Here is a 19,550-nt window from a genome sequence, read left to right as displayed (position 1 = left end):
GTGGATTCTGCCTATTACTACCCGCTTCTTTAATGAGCTGCTTCACTCACTATGCTAAAGGACCTATATCAAGTATTAGTCTTTTGGGTAGTGTTGTATTAATCAAAGAGCTTACCGTGTACAGATCAATGCTTGAATATGTAATGCAGTAATGGAGAAAATAGAGTGATTTGTCTCCATTTACGCTATTTAAATGCATGTGGCATTGTGTTTATTTACAAAGGCATTATATTGCAAGATAGTCTATGGAACTGAGCACTTAAAAATAGCTTTTGTCTGTGTAGTTAAATCAGAGTGTTTACCTTCCATGGATATAACCGTCTTAAGCTAAGCATCTGAATAATTTAAATGGTTTGCATAATGAACATTATCAGGAAAGAAAATTGAAGCACGATATGATGGAAATATTTAAATATTAGGGATTTAACAAAATACAAGAGAGACGTAGACTGGATTGTAAACTCGCAAGAGAAGGGCCCTCTTCTCCTTAGTGCTCGTTTGTTATTGTTTGTGATTTCAAATGTATCCTACCGCCTCTGATTGTAAAATAGGAGATCCAATATAAAAAAGTTTTACTTTACAAAAAAGGGTGGTAGACAAATGGAACAGCTTCCCATCAGAAGTGGTGATGGGTAATACAGTGAGGGAATTTAAACATGCATGGGGTAGGCATGAAGATCTCGTAAGTGTATACATTTGGAAAACTGGACAGACTAGATGGGCTAAATGGTCCTTATCTGCCATCAAATTCTATGTTCTATTTTCAAATATATGTGATTTACAGAAGTCAAATCTCTTGTAACTGAATTAAGGAATATGTATATACAGACTTTCCAAGTACGGATCTTCACCATGAGCTGTATGTGATACTCTTCTTGTGCATTTTTCTCTTGCCCTCCATACAACACAAACAAACATGTTTGTAGGTAATCACTCTAGGATAGAGTTATAGTAGTTTTGGTTGAGAAAAGACTTGCGTCCATCAAGCTCAACCCTTTTCCTATTCCTTGTTAACCGCTGTTGATCCAAAATAAGGCAAAAAATCCTTATGTCGGCCATTTTGAATTATGCTTTCAATGGGGGAAAAATTCCTTCTTGACAAATGGCAAGTTTGATGGCCCTCCTATGAACTTTTTATTGAACTGCATATTCAAGGTGGGATCTTACCGTGGACCCGTAAAGAGGCGGAATAATATCTTCCTCCCACAAGTCAAAACTCCTTTTTTTAATACATGGCAATATCTTATTTGCCTTTGCAGTCGCTAGCTGGCACTATGCACTACTGCTAAGTCTATTGTCTACAATTACTGCCAAATCTGTTTCGTTAGTCGATTTCCCCAAGGAAACACTATTTAAATGATATGCTGCATATTTATTATTATGCCCAAAATGCATAATTTTACATCTGTCTACATTGAGTTGAGTGTACCTACATCCCTACTTCTGTTGTTGGATTACCAAAATTATCAATAAGCAATATAAGTAGTTTTAGTTCAACATTCTTTTGCATTTCTTTGAGTTTCCTAAATTGATGCAATAATTTGAGAAACACAATTGGGCTTAATTTTCCCTTCCCATTCCTTAATTGTTTACTTTGTGTACACAATATATATTTCTACATTTCTGGTGAGTAAAAAGAACTGACTAGTGTGTATGGTGAGTTTTCTTGCAAGATGAACTGATTTATCATCTCACAGAAAACCCATACACTTCCCATCTGGTCTCCACTCAATGTTAAAATTAAGATTTCATCGCTCTAGAGAGGAGCGAAAGAATGACAGCTTTATCAAGAATGCGTACATGTGTATGACAGGTGAGAGACCATCACTCAGACACAATTATATGTCACACCATACAGAGCAAGGTGTGAGTGATTGTGTTATGATATGAGTGGGCAGTGCTCTTTATATCTAGAGCTATTTAAACATGTCAAGTTGTCATGGGATTGAGACCACTGTAATATGAAGGAGATGTTACTAATCATTTTCTTTTTTTCTTGTATGACAATGTCTTAGTGATTACTGTTGCTTGAATGTTATTCCCTGTGTGAAACTCTCTTGTGATTTCCTTTTTCCTCATTTCCCTTCATGTGCTTGTAAAGATCCCGCAGATTTGTCTTTTGGGAGTATGAGTTTATGGGCATGGACTTGAGCTTTGTAGATACCAATCTAGCCCAGCTCTTCTTTGGTTGGGGTGTATGAGCCAAAGTTTAGTCATATCTTAAACTCCCCGAAATGACGTTAAGTCTTTTCAGAGATCTAGCAATCTATCTATGCCACTTATGCAACATCATACACACACATGATATTGTATAGTTCTACATTAATAGGCCTCTGTTATTATAATGAATACTTTCATCGCACCAAAATATGGGGTATGGAAAAACAAATCTACATACATAATCTGTTATGATTAAAACTTTAACAATGACACTTTTCTAATTGGCACGAGTTCCAACAAATGCTATAGGGATGGTGTTTGAGTGCAGTGGTTCAGGAAGATTCCAGTGGAGGTATTTAAAGGCCACACTGCAGAGTGTCTAAGGTCAGAAAAAAAGAAACAAGTCCAACAATCAAAGTGACAAGACACAGCAAACTCAAGGTTAGACTGTCAGATGTCACAGCTGGCAGCAAAATTGCATAGGGTCACAAAGCCAAGGGTAGACACTGAAAGGAGGTCATCAAACAATCTGGGTCAAATACAAGTTTAATAAATGCAGTGTCAAGCACTCAACTATGAAGTCTAACAATTAAGCACATGACCTTAGTATCGTCAACATCGGCCCCATTCCCCAAATAAGACACATAGACAATGCATGTAATTAAAATTGCTTTATTGTTCGATTTTGGATAAAACCACACGTCACCCAACGTATCACCTGAGCAAGGCGCCCAGGGAGTGTTCTGCACTTCCGCCCTGAGGCATGTGCACCACGAGTACAACCATACCTTAGATAGTTGTCTCAAGCACCGAACCAGCCAACCACATATTAACAATGACCAAAATATAAACACCAACCACCACACAAGACAATATAACAATAAAAAGAGGGAAGGGAGGGTGGGAATTTCGCCTACTTAAAAACCTACAAGCTCATCTGTGAGCAGGTCCCCAAATTTATTTAGTTGATGACACCCAGTGCCCTCCCCTTCTTCCTGTTCCTGAACATTCAGAGTGTGGGGGCAAAAGTTCACACAGGGGCCAAGTAGTCACAGAGGATGTATCTAACCAATATTTTAACCCCTTGTTAGGTCATGGGGTGCTCCTCGTTCCTTCCCCGGTCATGGTGCCCCTTCACCTATTTCATGCTCCGGGGCTGGTCTGATCACTGTGTGGGAATTGGCTTTATAGATTACTTTAGAATAAGGAGTGGACATTTACTTGCAGCATCACTAGTAGGCATCTGTGTCATAGTTGGTGTTGACGTGCATGCTTTTTTCTTTGACTTTTGCATACCCCATAAATAGGGGTACCCAATACCCAATAAAAAGGATTGCATCCAGTGATAGTCACGGACGTTTTCATAGTTGCTGGGCTCAGTGAAGGACAATTGCGGATTAACCAGCAGGTCACGTTCACAGAGATTTTTTTTATTTTAAAATAATCCTAAATAGCCCTCCTGGGTAAAATGCATTAGAGTGAATTATTCTATACCAAAACAGTAATAGTAATCGATATGTGAAAATACACACATATATACACTGCCCTTGCAAATGCTTGCCCATATATACTTGCTTTAACGTACAAACACTTCTAAAATACACTCTCTCTCCGTCTCCCCTTTCTGCCTATTGCATCTCCCCTTTCTCTTTATCTCTCCATTGCCTCCTACTTCTCCCCTTTTTCTTTTATCAACTCTTCTTTTATCCCCCCTCACTATAGTTCCCCTCTCTTTAGCTCTCCAATTTCTCCCTATCTCTTCTTTTTTCTTTCTCTTTATTTCTTCCATTTCTCCCTTTACGTCTCCCCTTCTCTTTGATCACACATTCTCATTGTTTCTGTCCTTTATCTCACCTCCTCGTGTTCTTTATCTCTCCTTTCTCTTTACCTCTCCACCTTTCTCTTTATCTCTTTTCTTTTGCTATATCCCCTCCTCTTTTTCTCTCCCCTTTTCTTTATCTCTCCCCTTTCTCCCATCACTCTGCCATCTCCCTATTTCTCCATTTATTCCTCATGTCTGCCCTTTCTCTCCCTTTCTCATTATCTCTCCCCATCTTTCTTATTTCCAATGGTTTCTTTTTTCTTTATCTCTACACTTTCACTTCATCTCTCCCCTCTCTAACATTTCATTTCTTTCTTCTAATTGTACTGTTCGTCTGTAGAAAAAGACCTGGTGCTCCCTTTATTTTGGGCTGGTTTCTCCAGTTTCTCCAGAAGCGGACAGTCCACTTTCCCTTTGGAGAGAACCATTACAAGTAAGAATACCTTGCCAACCCCTGTAATTTGCATGTGACATTATCCTCACATGGTTTAAGGTACATAAATGTGATGGATTTGGTGGTGTTGAGTATGACATGTTGAAACGTAGACCATATAACTACACTAGTATAAAACTGAGTTGAAACCATATTTATTCTCATACTACTGTATAACAATATATTACAATGCAAAAATAACATGGATGTGTTTTGTTTTTCAGGCCATTATTAACATAATATGTAACACTAATGCATTGTCTGAAGCTATAATCAAGAAACTTTTTACTTAAAAAAAATAATAGCTTGTAATCTATAAAATTAACATAATTCCCATTAAGTGAGACATGAATCAATAGTTCCCACTGTGATGACACTAGTACTGTGCAATTGAAGGCTAACACATTTGCTTGCACAACTGCCATGTTAAAGAAATCTATATGTGTCATGTTGTATTACAAGGTTCCAGTCCAAGAAGTAGCAGCTTAATGCTCTGAGCACACCAAAACCTGCTGCCGCTCAGAGATAAGGGTGCAAGAAATAGCATTTACCAGGGTTGCCATGGAAACTGCATACATTTCAGTGCTTGTACTGAATGCCTATGAATAAAAAGATATTTACAAGAGATGATGGAAAATTTAATCAAGCATAGCTAATCTTTTGAAAACTTACATATAGGCTGCTTAGATGGTCAAGAATATGATCAGAATGGCTCCTTGAGGTAACATTTGGGGGGTTTGTTTTACAACCAAAATTAAAAAAATATATATCAAATGACACAGAACAAATGATTGACCCAGTTGCAGTCTGTGTATTTCAGAAAAATACTGTCTGGTAGCCAAAACAGAGAATTCCTTGATTAATACAAATAATGGTTCTTAATTGTTGAGATTTAAGGCTGTGTCAAATGCATATATTATTATATGTCAAGTAAATATATATACATACAGTGATAAAAAAAGAGAGATGGGCCCTGTGGCAGTTGTAACTGCTGTGACCCCTGTAGTTATGCCACTGCCCGGGGGCATGTTCTCATTGCCTCTGCCGTGTAGTGATGCACGGCAGGATTATCCCTTCCTTTATCCAGCCCAGTCCTAGCAGCATCCTCTACTCTGGCAGTGAGAACTACACAGCGTGTAGTTTTTAAGTTGCATGTATGCACTAACACCTGCTTTTTATTTTTAAAGGGAAACACACTTGCAGTTCTAATTGCTGGGTGTGCACTTTTTCCCCCTTAAATACCCTCAATTTACTTGTAGCCCTTGCCCATGTAAGAGCTATCTATAGCCTCTGGGTGTTATTCTTTGATATTGCCTTGTTCTGAGTCCGTATTTTATCTTTGCAAACTTGGGGCTGAAATTTGGCCAGACATGTTTGTTCCACTATAGGCACATGTTCCTTCCATAGTGTCATGGATTTAGCTCCACTCTTTCCATTGCATTGTGCCCATGCCTACAATAAGACGTATAACTCTTACATGGGTGCAAGAGCAGAAGGAAAATCATAGAAAACTAATGTAAGGAGGAAACGCTTCCTGTCTTCATTAGCCAAGGACTGGGCTCATAATCATCTATTGAGTCTATTCACTATGAAGTTCTATGGTCAGTCAAGTTAAGGGTTAACTTGACCGACCAGGTTGGACTCCAGTTGCATGCTAACACTTGCAAAACAAATTGCACATTCAGTAATCTGAGTTGTTTCCTAGAGCTTGCAAGGCATGCAAGTTACAGACAGGGGCATACAAGTTCATTGTGGACTTGCATGTATTCAAACCTTAACAATCAAAATTACTGGCCCATCCCCACGATGTTTAAAATAATATTAATTAAAAAAAATAAGAAAATAAGCAAAACTCCCACTACATGATTGGTGGGGTGGAAGGTAAATAAATAACCCTTGGGAAGTATATGCCCCATTAACCTCTGGTAAAATAAGTGAGTCTATCTGCCGGGAGGAACCATTACCCTAAAGATGATAATGCACATGAAGTGATTGTTTGAAGTGGACTAGCCACACATCAGTATGCCCGGTGTAATCATTGTTTAAATATCCGTTATTACTAGACATATTTATGTAGATCTTCTAAGGCTATATAATATTTTATAGTGGATAGGACAGCAGCTACCTCACAGAGTCTATACATCCAATGTATTACTATTGTAACAATGAGAGCAATACAATAATCCTTTTTCAATGTAACCAATTTCTGCTACTTATTTGTTTTTGAAAGTAACTGAAGTTATGTACAAGATCTACCTTTTAACTTGTTTTAGTTTCTCATATATGTTCACTTTTATACTCTGATGCACTTGCTGAATCAGTAAGGTGTCTTTCTAAAGAGGTGAGTACATGATGGGTGCATAGTAATCACTAAAGAGTATGAGGTCAGTGAACTATGGATTGCAATATCCCTCAGCGTTATTGCGCTTATTGTGAAAGCACAGGCATGTCCTGATTATTCTGTCTGCTTGCAGCTATGGGCACAGTTGAAGAATGCTTACCCTTCTTTTGTTTACTTGACCTTTTTTTCATTATCTACTCCAAAGCATTCAGCTTCACACTCGCTAGTGGTCACCATAGGCTTATTATTGATTTATTGTAATCAAATCATTCCAAGACCTTCTGTTTGGGTTATCTCAAACTATAAATCGCTGATTGCAAAAAAATTGACATATAGTAATCTTCATGAACTTCAATTAGCTTGTAAAAAATGTAGTAAAATGAATGTACTCTTCGACCTTACACTAAGATTATTCATGATGACACATAACGGAACAAATTAAGCTTTTTTTTTGCAGCATAAACAACTATCAGTTGAAAACATTAGTAGTGTGAAATTCGTGCCTTGAACTCACGTCATGCATAAGGAAACGTGGCGTTAACCTTTTTTGTCTGTCTGTTGTATCATACTATGTGCTGAAAGCGTTTTTCATGTTACCAACAAACAAAGGAATATGAGTATTTCAAATGTGCTATTTTTGTTTTTAGTAGGATTCATAAAATTAAGAGACCTCTAATAACTTTCTAATTATTTTCTCGCTAATCGTATTAATGATAGCTAGTGTGACCGTGAGATTTTTTTGTTCCAGTCGGTGTTACTGCAAATATTGCATTGTCTGCCTCCTTTTTGAAATTCTGGCTTTTCTTTGAACAAAAAAAATATGTTGAATGTTTAAACTGAGAACCTAGTGGTTGCTAAAGCAATTAACAACATATTTCTTTCCTTTAGGTGAATGTACTCATTGACAAATTATTACTTGTATTTATATATGCTGATAGACTGTTATCTTTTAAATATAATAATAAAAATATTAATAATAATAAGTCCAGATTTAGTGGCACCCTGGTGCTGTATTTCTTTGGTGCCTCCTGGTAACTAACACACACATATTAAAATGTACACACACAAAACTCTAACCCCAACACCCACTACACACACACACCACTAACCATAACATCATACAATAATACCCCCAGACACACACACACACACACCAGATGCTTACACACACTCGCGTTAACAAACCACAACAGGTCCTAGTTTGGGTGCTTTTTAATAACAGGTTACTTATAGAAGATGGATGGAAAAAAATAGTATCACTAGTACAATTAACATATGTATTTGGCATAAATGCCATGATTTAAGAAAATGCTTTTTTTTTCTTTTTTGCTATTCTGAACAGTAATACAGAACATGCATCTCATAGCACACACCATACCAAACTAAATGCATCGTGTTGTCTGCAATTTTGGATGTATTAACATTTTCCTAATTAAATCTACGCAGTGGTATTTAGAAAGAATATATCTACAACCATAATTATGTTACACATAATTAAACACTTTAATAGCATATGGAAACATTTCATGTTTTATCATAATTCAATTAAAAATATTATACATAGGGTTTACAGGTACTAACATGTGCACCTGAGATCATAGATATATATGCACATTTCTTTTTACAGCCCCACACAATTATAGTTTGTGGATTTTTACTGTGGAATAAAAGTGACAATTAAGCCATCAAAGCAAATGTTAAAGTAGTTTTCCAGTTCACAAAATGCCAAAGAAACTTGGCTTTTGGAATCTTAAATATCACACATGCTGTTCAAATTGACAAAGAACTCAAAACGACATAATGTGCTACAGCATATTAAATTAAGATGATTTATTTTGTCATCTCCACACAACTTTGCAATTAGATATCTAGCAAGTGATAAAATGATGTGTATAAAGCACAAAAGAGCCAGATTAGGCATCAGGGCTCTATAATGAAATATGCCTTTCCTAGTAGACCTACACTGCAACTGGAATCAGCATCTACTTAATATAGATTGTATAGACTTTTCTATAAAAAGTCTATAACTTATGAACATAAGTTGCTTATTTTTCTATTAAGGGAAGTTGGGTACAAGGGGAATAATGTAATGTAAAAAAAAACAAAAAAAACTCATTGTTTATTATGAAGAGCCAAGCAGCTGCCTCTTCTTCAAATGTGCTCTTCAAAGTGAGCCCTGGAAGATTATGTGAAAGAGCCATCTAGTGTGCCCATTTTTCTACCTGCTCTAAGATCTCATACATTACTTGGTCTTCATCTGTGTCTTACATTAAGGGCAGCGTTCTTCACATGCATGCTTAAACCCCACCACCACTATTCATCATGAGGGTGATTATAATTATCCCCCTTAGTAGAGGATTATGCTTTGAGATTTGTTGTAGCACATGCTTCAATGATATTCACCCAGAGGGTCAACAAGCCTTGTCACCAACACTATGCCTTACACCTATTTGTTATTTAAAGTCAACAACAGTCTAAGAAAGTATGGCCGTTCATAACTAGCCATGTAGGCGATAATAGCTACAGTAATTACTTAAGTTAAAACAGTTTTAAATATCATTGAATTTTCTTGTCATTATCTTGGTTTGGATTAGAGTATTCTATCTACCCATAACATATTACTATACATTAATGGTTCATTAGAAAATTACATCCTATTTGATTAACCCAAGTAATTTGTGAATTTAAATACATTACAGAAATGGTCACGTCATTTTACGCACATAGCTGAAATACCTACATTTTAAACATCTGATCCAGCTGTATTTTGTTAATCGAAATCTATAACCCACATTGAAACCCAACTACATAATGACTTTGTGTAGCAATCAGCTGGTAGAGAGAGGTTACTGATACGGAGCTTGGTATGTAATTTATATTAATTACCAGATTTGGATCCATCATGTGTAACAAACAGGCAGTGCCCTGATGCAGTCTCTACTCAAAAAAACATTAGGCGGTATTACATCATATGCAGCACAACACATTAATGGCAAACGGATAATGGAATAGAGAAATCAAGATGGATACCTGTAATGTTGCAACAGGTAAAATGTACCTTGCATATATTTTATGATTTATCTATTAAAAGTTCTAAATTAAAACGTATATTACATTTGTCTGTGATATATATATATATATATATATATATATATACCGTATTTGCTCGATTATAAGACGACCCTGATTATAAGACGACCCCCCAAAATCTGAATATTAACTTAAGAAAAAAAGAAAAAGCCTGAATATAAGACGACCCCAAAGGAAAAAAGTTTTACCAGTAAATGTTAATTCATGTAAACTATTTTTTTTAATAAAAGCTATGATTGAGAAAAAGATTTTTTTTGTTTTTATTTCTTGTATTTTCCAACCTGCCCCCCTGTTACGCACATCTGCCCCCAGGCTTGCCACTCCAATATGGCACTGTGGCCCATGATATGCCTTTTAACCCTCTATATGCCACTGTGCCCCATGGTATGCCTTTTGACCCCCTATGTGCCACTCTGCCTCCAGAAATGCCTTATACCCCTATATCCCATTCTGGCATTTAGGGGGTTAAAATGCATATTATGGGGCAGAGTGGCATATAGGGAGGTATAAGGCATTCCAGGAGGCAGAGTGGCATTAAGGGAGTTAAAAGGCATTGTATAGAGCACTCTGCCTCCAGAAATGCCTTATACCCCTATATGCCACTCTGCCATTTAGGGGGTTAAAAGTCATATTATGGGGCAGAGTGGCATATAGGGAGGTATAAGGCATTTCAGGAGGCAGAGTGCTCTATTAAATGCCCCCTTAACGCCACTCCAGAAATGCCCTATGCCCCCATTTAACACACACACACACCCTATACCCCCATTTAACTAACTAACACACACACACACACACACACTCTCTCATCCCCCTTCCCCCGCTCTCCCCCCTCTCTTACCGGTGCTTCCAGCCGGGGCAGCGGGTTGACGTCGCCTTCCCTTACGAAAAAATTACTGCAGTTTTTCTGAAGTAATACTGCAGTTTTTTGGACATGAAAAAACTGCAATACTGCACTTTTACTGCAGTATTACTGCACATTTACTGCACTTTTACTGCATTTGTACTGCAGTTGTACTGCAGTTGTACTGCAGTTATTTATGTACGGAAGTACAAATGCAATAAAGCTGCAGTACATTGAAGTACAATGCAGTATAATTGCAGTAAAAAAAAAAAGGGCAGTAAATGTGCAGTAATAATGCAGTACAGTGAAGTACAAATGCAGTAAAACTGCAGTAAATGTGCAGTAAAACTGCAGTAAAAGTGCAGTATTGCAGTTTTTTCATGTCCAAAAAACTGCAGTATTACTTCAGAAAAACTGCAGTAATTTTTTGTAAGGGTTCTGCTGCAGCCGGAAGGAGGTGTGGCTAGCAGCGGGGGTTTGTATGCGTCCGTCGCGTATACTTTCCCCGGCTGTCAGAGATCAGCTCTCTGATCTCTGACAGTCGGGGAAGGTCTATGCGACGGACGCAGACAACCCCCGCTGCTAGCCACACCTCCTTCCGGCTGCAGCGGACGTTGTCTACGCGGATCGTGTAGACGTCAACCCGCTGCCCCGGCAACACAGAGGAAGCAAGGAAGCACCGGTAAGCGTGTGTATGATGGGGGGGGGGGTTGTCGGGTGAGACAGGAGGATCCAGGTCCCCTGCAGCGGTGCGGGGGATCTGGATCTCAGTCTCCTAATCAGACCTCTATTTGAGGTCTGATTAGAAGACGACCCCGATTAGAAGACGAGGGGTATTTTTCAGAGCATTTGCTCTGAAAAAAACCTCGTCTTATAATCGAGCAAATTTGGTATATATATATATGTATGTATATGAAACAATTGCTTCAAAGATTATCACACCCTTGAGTGTTTAGTCTTTATTGTTTATTTGGGAGAACGCTAATATACTGTGCAAGACATCTTCAACAATATTAAAAGGTGTGTGAAGAATACGCATTGTTTGTTCTTTTCCAGAAAGTTTTAAAGCAATTTGTAATGAAATAGCTGCATGAAAAGTGGCAAAATGACTCATTGATTTTCTATGTTTCAAAAGTGCATGCATTCATGGGGAACATTTGCATACTTCTTCTGCAGGGGGCTTTGTGAGAGATCAGGGCGAAAAATTTTTGAACTTACATTTTGAAAGAGACCCTAGTGAAATACCTATTTTTTTTAGAAATATATATTCTTAATGGGTAATTTCCATTGAGGGGCTGCTAACCTGTTTCAAATGGGACATGAACCCCAGTAATGCAATCACAAAACTTTCACCACTATAATGCACATACATATGATATTCTGTTCCACACACATGACAAACCTATGCCAATGAAGTACTCAGGTTACGTTACTGTACGCAAACGTGGGCTTTTTAAACAGACGCACACAGCAACATTGCAACCTTGGAAGGCATCAGTCTGGTAACGGCTGCTTAAAAATGGCACAAAATGATCCTAGTGATATACTCTTTTTAAAAGCATTCTTTTGTAGGTCAGTTTGGTTTCTATGAACATCATTGAAGTTACATTGTCAGCATACCAAACCTGGCAAATTTAAAGCTTAAAAATATGATCTGCACCTTATGTTTGCAAATATAATTATTTCCAAAAAAAACCTGTGAAAATCCACTGGGAAACAAATAATTTTATTAAAGCGTCTTATAAAGTCTGTGGAAATCGTGCACTAGAAAGAGGCAGATTATGGTTGAACAAACACATTACAAGAAAGTCCTGGTCTTTGGATGAGTACAAAATGCACTGGCCGTTAAGGGTTTATACATATACATTATACATGTGAGCGCGCTGCAATCATTCTGAACTCACAGAACAGAGGGATCATAAGACAAAAAAATAGGGACAGATGGAGGCAATGCAAACTAGTGTGGAATACAAGAAAAATGTAATGTCTTTCTACATATGAAAAAGCAGCAGATGCAAAAGGGTTACTGATCTGATTCATGCCTGTTCACACTTTCATTCATAACTTACTTCAAACCTATAACCTGTCACTGTAAATTAGCTTCTTATTTATAGTTTCAAAAGCACAGACAGCTGCCCTTTAAACATATTATTGTGTGAAATAAATATTTATTGTATGAATAATGAAAAAAAATCTGCCTGTGAAGTAATACAGCATAGAACCATTTACCCCATCTAGCCTGCAGATTTTCAGTCCTTGGTTTTGGATTCAGGAGAGCTTAATGCCTGTCCAATGCTTGTTTTTTTACCCTCACTCTATTAGCCTCTATGACTTCTGCTGGGAGGATTTTCCATTTATCCACTGCTATCAGATAAGTAAAACTTTCTTACATTACATCTAGTAACTCATAATACAGGTAGACCCTCTGAGTCCTGCATGGTAGCCTCACCCATTGCTACCCAGACTGATAAATAGCTGATAACATTGACAGACCCTTTCATTTCAATTCAATTGTGTGGTGGATTTAGAGAACATATCTAAAGTTAGAATTTTTGTTATGTTAATATTTTACCTAAAAACTTAATGGTAGTCAAAAGTATCTTAAACCAGTATAAGTATACATTCCTACTTAATCAGTATAACAGTCATCTTTGATTGGCCTGGCTTTGTTTGTGCAAATTAACTGGCCTGCTACTAGCTGTAGATGAGTACATTTGGTCTATTTGATTATACAGTTATTTACAAATAAGCAGATGCAGTGCCCAAAATGTTCATTTATGATTGTAATCTGGGTTTATGAAATTCCTAGTTTGTTACAAAACATAATTTGATATATAGGGCAGACCAAAACGAAAGAGTTAAAATACAGCCAAACCAGGGGTCATTAATGTTGGGAATGGAGATCTAAGAAGAAAAGTGCCAGATATCAGAGCTTGTTAATGGCCCGTATAACTATCCAATCTGCCCCCACTCCCTTTGAGTGATGGTGGTTACTAATGGCAAGAATTACATGACTGCATGGGTTTAGGGAAGAGAAATGGATGATTTCAGGCTGGGAAGCTGCTTTAAACATCTTCCTAATTTTTTAGGGAGTTTTTTTTCTTCAACTATACAAAAGTGAAATGTTATAATCTACCACCCTCACCTCCTCTTCCTTTATCTGTAGTGCAGCTGCCATTTAGGGCTTGCTTCATGACCTGTTGGACAAGATTGTGTACCATCGTCACAGTTGTGTACTAAGTAGGATTTAATCCTGCTACTAAGGGAAAGCATATTAAGCCTGTGTAGCAGACGTAGTATTGCAGCCTGCCAGTAGATGGGCAGCTATGGTATATAAACTAAATAGGCAATGATTAAGCTCTTAACCCATTGCTTACGTTTTAAGAAGGGCTGGGGCTGATGCCAACAGTTACCTTGTTCTTTAGACAAAATACATATTACATGGCAGTGAAACAGTTCCATGATTTTCCCGACCAGCATTATGGGGCTGATGCCCTTTCTAAAACAGGCATCACACTAATATAGCACAATAGAAAAAGGCTCCAGGCACTCATGGGTTCCATCAGGCAGATTTATTGGAAGAGATGAACAACAACGTTTCGACCTCACGATGAGGTCTTTATCAAGTTCATATATAGCACAGTCTGATAATGCTGTTAGATAAGGCATAAACAAATTTACTGCCTACAGTATACAAAATCTTCATTAGTATTGTTTTATATATTCCGTAGCACTGTATAATGGGTAGACAGGACATAACAAGTAGTATATGACATAACAATTCAACTTACAGAAACACCAGGTAAGGAGGGCCCAGCCCAACGAGCTTACAATCTAGAGGGACATAGGGTTTACACAGGAGGTAAAAGTGCTACTGTTAGGGATGGACCAGCCACACTAGTATAAGTGTTGGAGGAGAGGTGCTAGTAAAGGTGAGCTAAAGGAATTTGAGAAAGGATGTTAACATGCAAGTTCGTAGGCACCCTTAAAGAAGTGGCTCTGGAGAGATTTTATTGAAGGACTGAAGTCAGTGGGAAAGGTGGATAAGCCAAGGGAGGGCATTCCAGAGGATGGAGGCAAGCTTGTGTGAGAACTAGAAACCAGAGGAGGGGATAGAAGGAGATCATTGGCTGAGCGGAGAGACCGGTGTGGAGTGTATTTAGAGATGCGTGAGGTGATGTAGGAATGGGAATCGCTGTGAAGGGCTTTGAAAGTAAGAGTCAGGATTTTGAAATGACTCCTGAAGCGCACAGGCAGCCAGTAAAGAGACTGACTGGGGAGAGGCGTATGTAAAGAAAATTATTAGTTATTTAAATTATATTAGTCGCTTACATGTGTAAGAAAACAGGTGGCCTCAGCACGGGAGAAAAAAGGAATTTATGGTGCAGCAGATGTCACTGAGAGATGTGAAATGTGCCAGTGTAAATGTAATATTGTCTAAACACCTTCACACAATGCCAAAGAGCTAAACAAGCTATTCAACCGAACCCAGCAGATGGACAATACAAAATCCAGACCAGATGTGCCAGCGTAAAATGTTTACTCTGAAATCTCTTGACCGCTGAAATAATGCTTCTCCTGTGCACTAAATGTGAAAATAAAACACTGACTCCTCAAGAAGGTATTGCTAAATAGAGATGGTTATATTCTAACTCCCCATTGATGCATTTGATACAAATTTGATCTAAAGATGATTATATGCAGATGGTAGGCTTTTTTGAAGAGCAAAATTGTACAATGCACTGCAATGTCATAAACATGCAGCTGACTCTGTTGCTTTCAATTTGCATCAAAACCTTTGAATATTTGTGAATAGAAACAACAGTGCCGGGCACTATTCACTAAGTAGACTTTAGCCGAGGTATAAAGTTACAATGCTATTAATTGTACCTAGAAATACATCTTTTTAATCTTTCCAGGAACATTATTATATTGATATTGAATCTCATTGCTATTGCACACCTGTGTGTGGAACTTTGAACATTTTCTGATGACATAATATCTGAGCCCTGCCGATGACACTCAGTTACTGGTAAGTAATGGTTGCTGTCAGCCATCTGACAACGATGGTCACCTCCGGAAACAGGATATATATTATATATGGAACAGAGTCAGAGAAAACCAGGTTTTGTCAATGCCTACCTACATTGCTGTAATACACCACTGTATTTTATGCTCAAGGAGAAAGAAAAATTCATGACATTTATTTGTCACTTAAATCCTAAATCCTGCATTTTGCAGTTCTGTATAATAAATACAATTCTGTAATGGTTGTTACAGATGAAAATGCATACATATTAGAAACCATCATGCAAGAACAATTATTGTACCATTCTCAGAATATCCATGGCTATTTCTCTACCCTATCCCTCCCCCTAATAAATTACTAATCGTAGGTGATTGCTTTAGGCAGCCATTATAAGGAAGGGACGAGGAAAAAGGAGATGACATCACAACAACAAATTCATGGGATTTGGTATTTTGGCCTTAAGTTCCAACTCCCCATAATGAAAATATAATTTTGTAATTTAATTATATAGCTCAAAAATGTATAATTGCTAAAGTACAACGTTTCAGTCGTTTTAATAAAGGAATTTAAGGAATTTAGTTCTAAAAGTCATTCAGGCATTTTTAAGTTTCTACAGAAGCTGAACTAGGCCATCTCCAAGGACAGGATAAATAAGGTACTGTTTTCCCCCAAAAGAGTATTTGGTGGTAAAAATGACAGATTAAAACATGGATATAAGGTCATCTTCTATACCTGTACAGGAGGAGAAAGATGCTCACTTGCCTGAGGGAGGAAACATTGGTTCTAAAGGGATAACTGCTCTCTGTAGGAAAGAGATACAGGGAAAATACCAAAAAGGAGATTGGGACTCTCTCAGCTACATTATAAGTAACTATATAATGCATACTGACACTTTGGCTTTCTTGTTGTGGAAATCACTTTACAATGGCATCTTAAATGCTGTCATTGCCTTATTCTACTTTCTCATATTCCCCCTACATATTCCTGCCCCCAAATATGTGTCAAAATTGCAATGATTGAACAAAATGATAGGGTGCCACTGTTAAAATTCTGCAGGTAACTGGTAGCAAATAATTGGATGTGTTGAACCAGGTGATAAGTGCTGCAAATTGTGTATTTCAACATCACAGTCTCTGCACAGTCTTTATTTCTATCACAGAACCTTTCTACTTTTCACATAATCCAAATGAAGATTACTTCATGTGAAAATGGAACGTGAATCAAAATGATAGGTAACCTCTGAAAGGTTTGAAGCTGGCGTGAAGTTATAAAAAGACCCTATGTGTCTATGGAGTTGATTATATCTAATCTACGCCACAACAGCTGTAGGAGATTAGAAAAACACTATTAAACTGCTTATTTTTGTAGCGAGGAATAGGTCACTAATAATCTACAGCACATTACAAGTCAATTTAGGTGTTCAGTAAACTAATAAAAAATAGTGGCTGAAAGTTGTATTTTTTTTTTTTTATGAGCAATTATTCCAAGAAATGAACTAGAGCAAGACTTTGCTTAAGTATATAAAACAAAATGAATTACCAGTGGCTTTGATGGTACCGTTAAGCCTAATTTTAAATTGCATGTCTGCAAATGCATTGTGTAATCATTTACACGGTTTTTTCTCAAGGATGTCTGGGAAAAATGGGGCATAGATGTTTATTTGCCCAGCATTCTAAATTCTGTATGGAACACATGGGGGATCAGACTGGTTTTATAATATGCCTGCTTCATATGCATACTAGACTGGTTGCTTATAAAGCAATATTCTAAAGACCATTTATTAGAATATTAAATTGAAGAAAAATTGGCCCTGCACTTGGCATATCTGCAGCTGTCTTCTAGATACATGCAGCCACATGGTACTGTTTAACGCTTTTGTGGTATGGGGCAGTTTGTACCCAGTCAGTGGCCAGTTTGTCAAATCCAGGTATGAAAGTACATATCTATGGAAATAATGTATTGAATTTCATATGTGACAAACCCTGTAGCTTGAGGGCCATAAATGTCACATTTAGGGATTCTAAGCACAGTCCTCTAGGGCAATCAAAACAGAGCTTTGTTTTAACTGTTAAATGCAACACCCCAAAAACAAATCATAAAAAAGACCTAGCTCCCAATTGGAGTATTGGAGCTCCGTCTCAAACTAAACTATGCTGGTCCAGACTGACCAGCCTAATTACCCACTAACTCGACCTCCCAGCCAGACGCAGCTAAGCCAGGCCAGACAGCACACAAAATGTCCAGGCAGGTATTACCTCACTTGGCTCAGGGAAGGTCTTCTACTTCAGGGCCTCTCCTTGCCCTGGGAGCACAGGGAACTTCCTCTTCCCCCCAACAGTCTCTCTGAGTATCAGGCTCCAGGGGTTTTTAATGCCCAGCACCTGTGCCTGATGCCGGCCCCATAAGAATCCCGGACCGGATCCTGCAGACTTCTAGCCTCCTGGAAAAGCCGGCATGGAATTTCCACAGAATGGGGGAACGGAGCATTGGCCCACCCTGCTCTCCAATTGCTCCACCCCAGGGATGTATGATCTTCATAGCATCTGTGCCCAAATGTCATGCTAATCATCTCCTTGGGGTTAACAGCCTCACACATAACTAATATCTTACTTATGCATGAAGGCATTTAGCTTTAGCAATGGGTATAATAGGTTTAGTGCTATGAAAACGTATTGGCCCCCTTCCTGATTTTCTTCTATTTTTCTGATTTGTCAAGTGCAATCAAACATTTGCAATAACTGGCATAGAGTCTTTTACATTGGTGTTGAGGAATTTGTGTTCACTTCTCTTGGTCGAATTGTTTGAATTCAGCCACATTAGAGGGTTTTCAAGCATTAACTGCCTTTTTAAGGTCATACCACAGCGTCTCAACTGAATTCAAGTCAGGACATTGACCAAAACCTTCATTTTGTTTCCTTTAAGGCATTCATAACATGGATGTGTGCGCATGGCTTGTGCTCTATGGATCATTATCCTTCTGCAGAACCCAACTGCGCTTGAATTTTAAGTCACAAACTGAAGGCCGGACATTCTGCTTTAGGATTTTCTGGTAGATAGCAGAATTCATGGTTCCATCAAATCTGGCAAGTTGCACATGGTCTTAATATGGAAGGCTGTGTTAGCTTTAAGACAGTTGTAACAGGGCTCATGTCTTCCAAAAGTTCCACTTTTGACTCATCAGTCCACAGAATATACCTCAAAAATCTTATTTTTTGGCAAGTGGGAAACAAGTGTTTGTGGTGTTTGGTCAACGGTGATCTTATGGATCTTATTGTGGAATCATGAACACTCACCTTAGCTGAGGCAAGTGAGGTCTGCAGTTCTTTACTTGGATGAATTTTGGTAGGGTGGTGTCACGATCCGGGACGTTCTCGTCCCGAACCGCAGCGGAGCCATTCTCCCGAGTACCCGCAGATAGCGGGTACTCGTCACTTACCGTCCTCGGTGCCCAATCTTCGGTGCCTGCGTCCGGCGGGCACTCGTGGTCTGCTGCTCCCCATGCCGCCCCTCCAGAATAGGGAGGAGGAGCACGCACACATGCCACGCCCCCTCCCTCTCTCTATGCCTCAGTGGAGATCACGCTGCACGCACAGCTCCACGTCATTAGCTGGGGGCGGGGCTTGCAGAAGCGGCAAGTTTAAAACCTGAGCACTGACACTCAGTCAGTGCTCGGTTGTTGTTCACAGCTGAGCGGTTCCCTGCTGCATATTACGTTTACTCCTGATTTGGTTTGTTCCTGGCTACTCTGATATCTCCACTCCTGACCCGGCTTGTCTGATTACCCTCTCGTTGCTGACTCGGCTTGTTCCTGTTTACTCTGATTTCTCCACTCCT

This window comes from Spea bombifrons, chromosome 4 (genome assembly GCF_027358695.1).
Source record: "Spea bombifrons isolate aSpeBom1 chromosome 4, aSpeBom1.2.pri, whole genome shotgun sequence".
Lineage (NCBI taxonomy): Eukaryota > Metazoa > Chordata > Amphibia > Anura > Pelobatidae > Spea > Spea bombifrons.
This window is presented reverse-complemented; position numbering follows the sequence as displayed.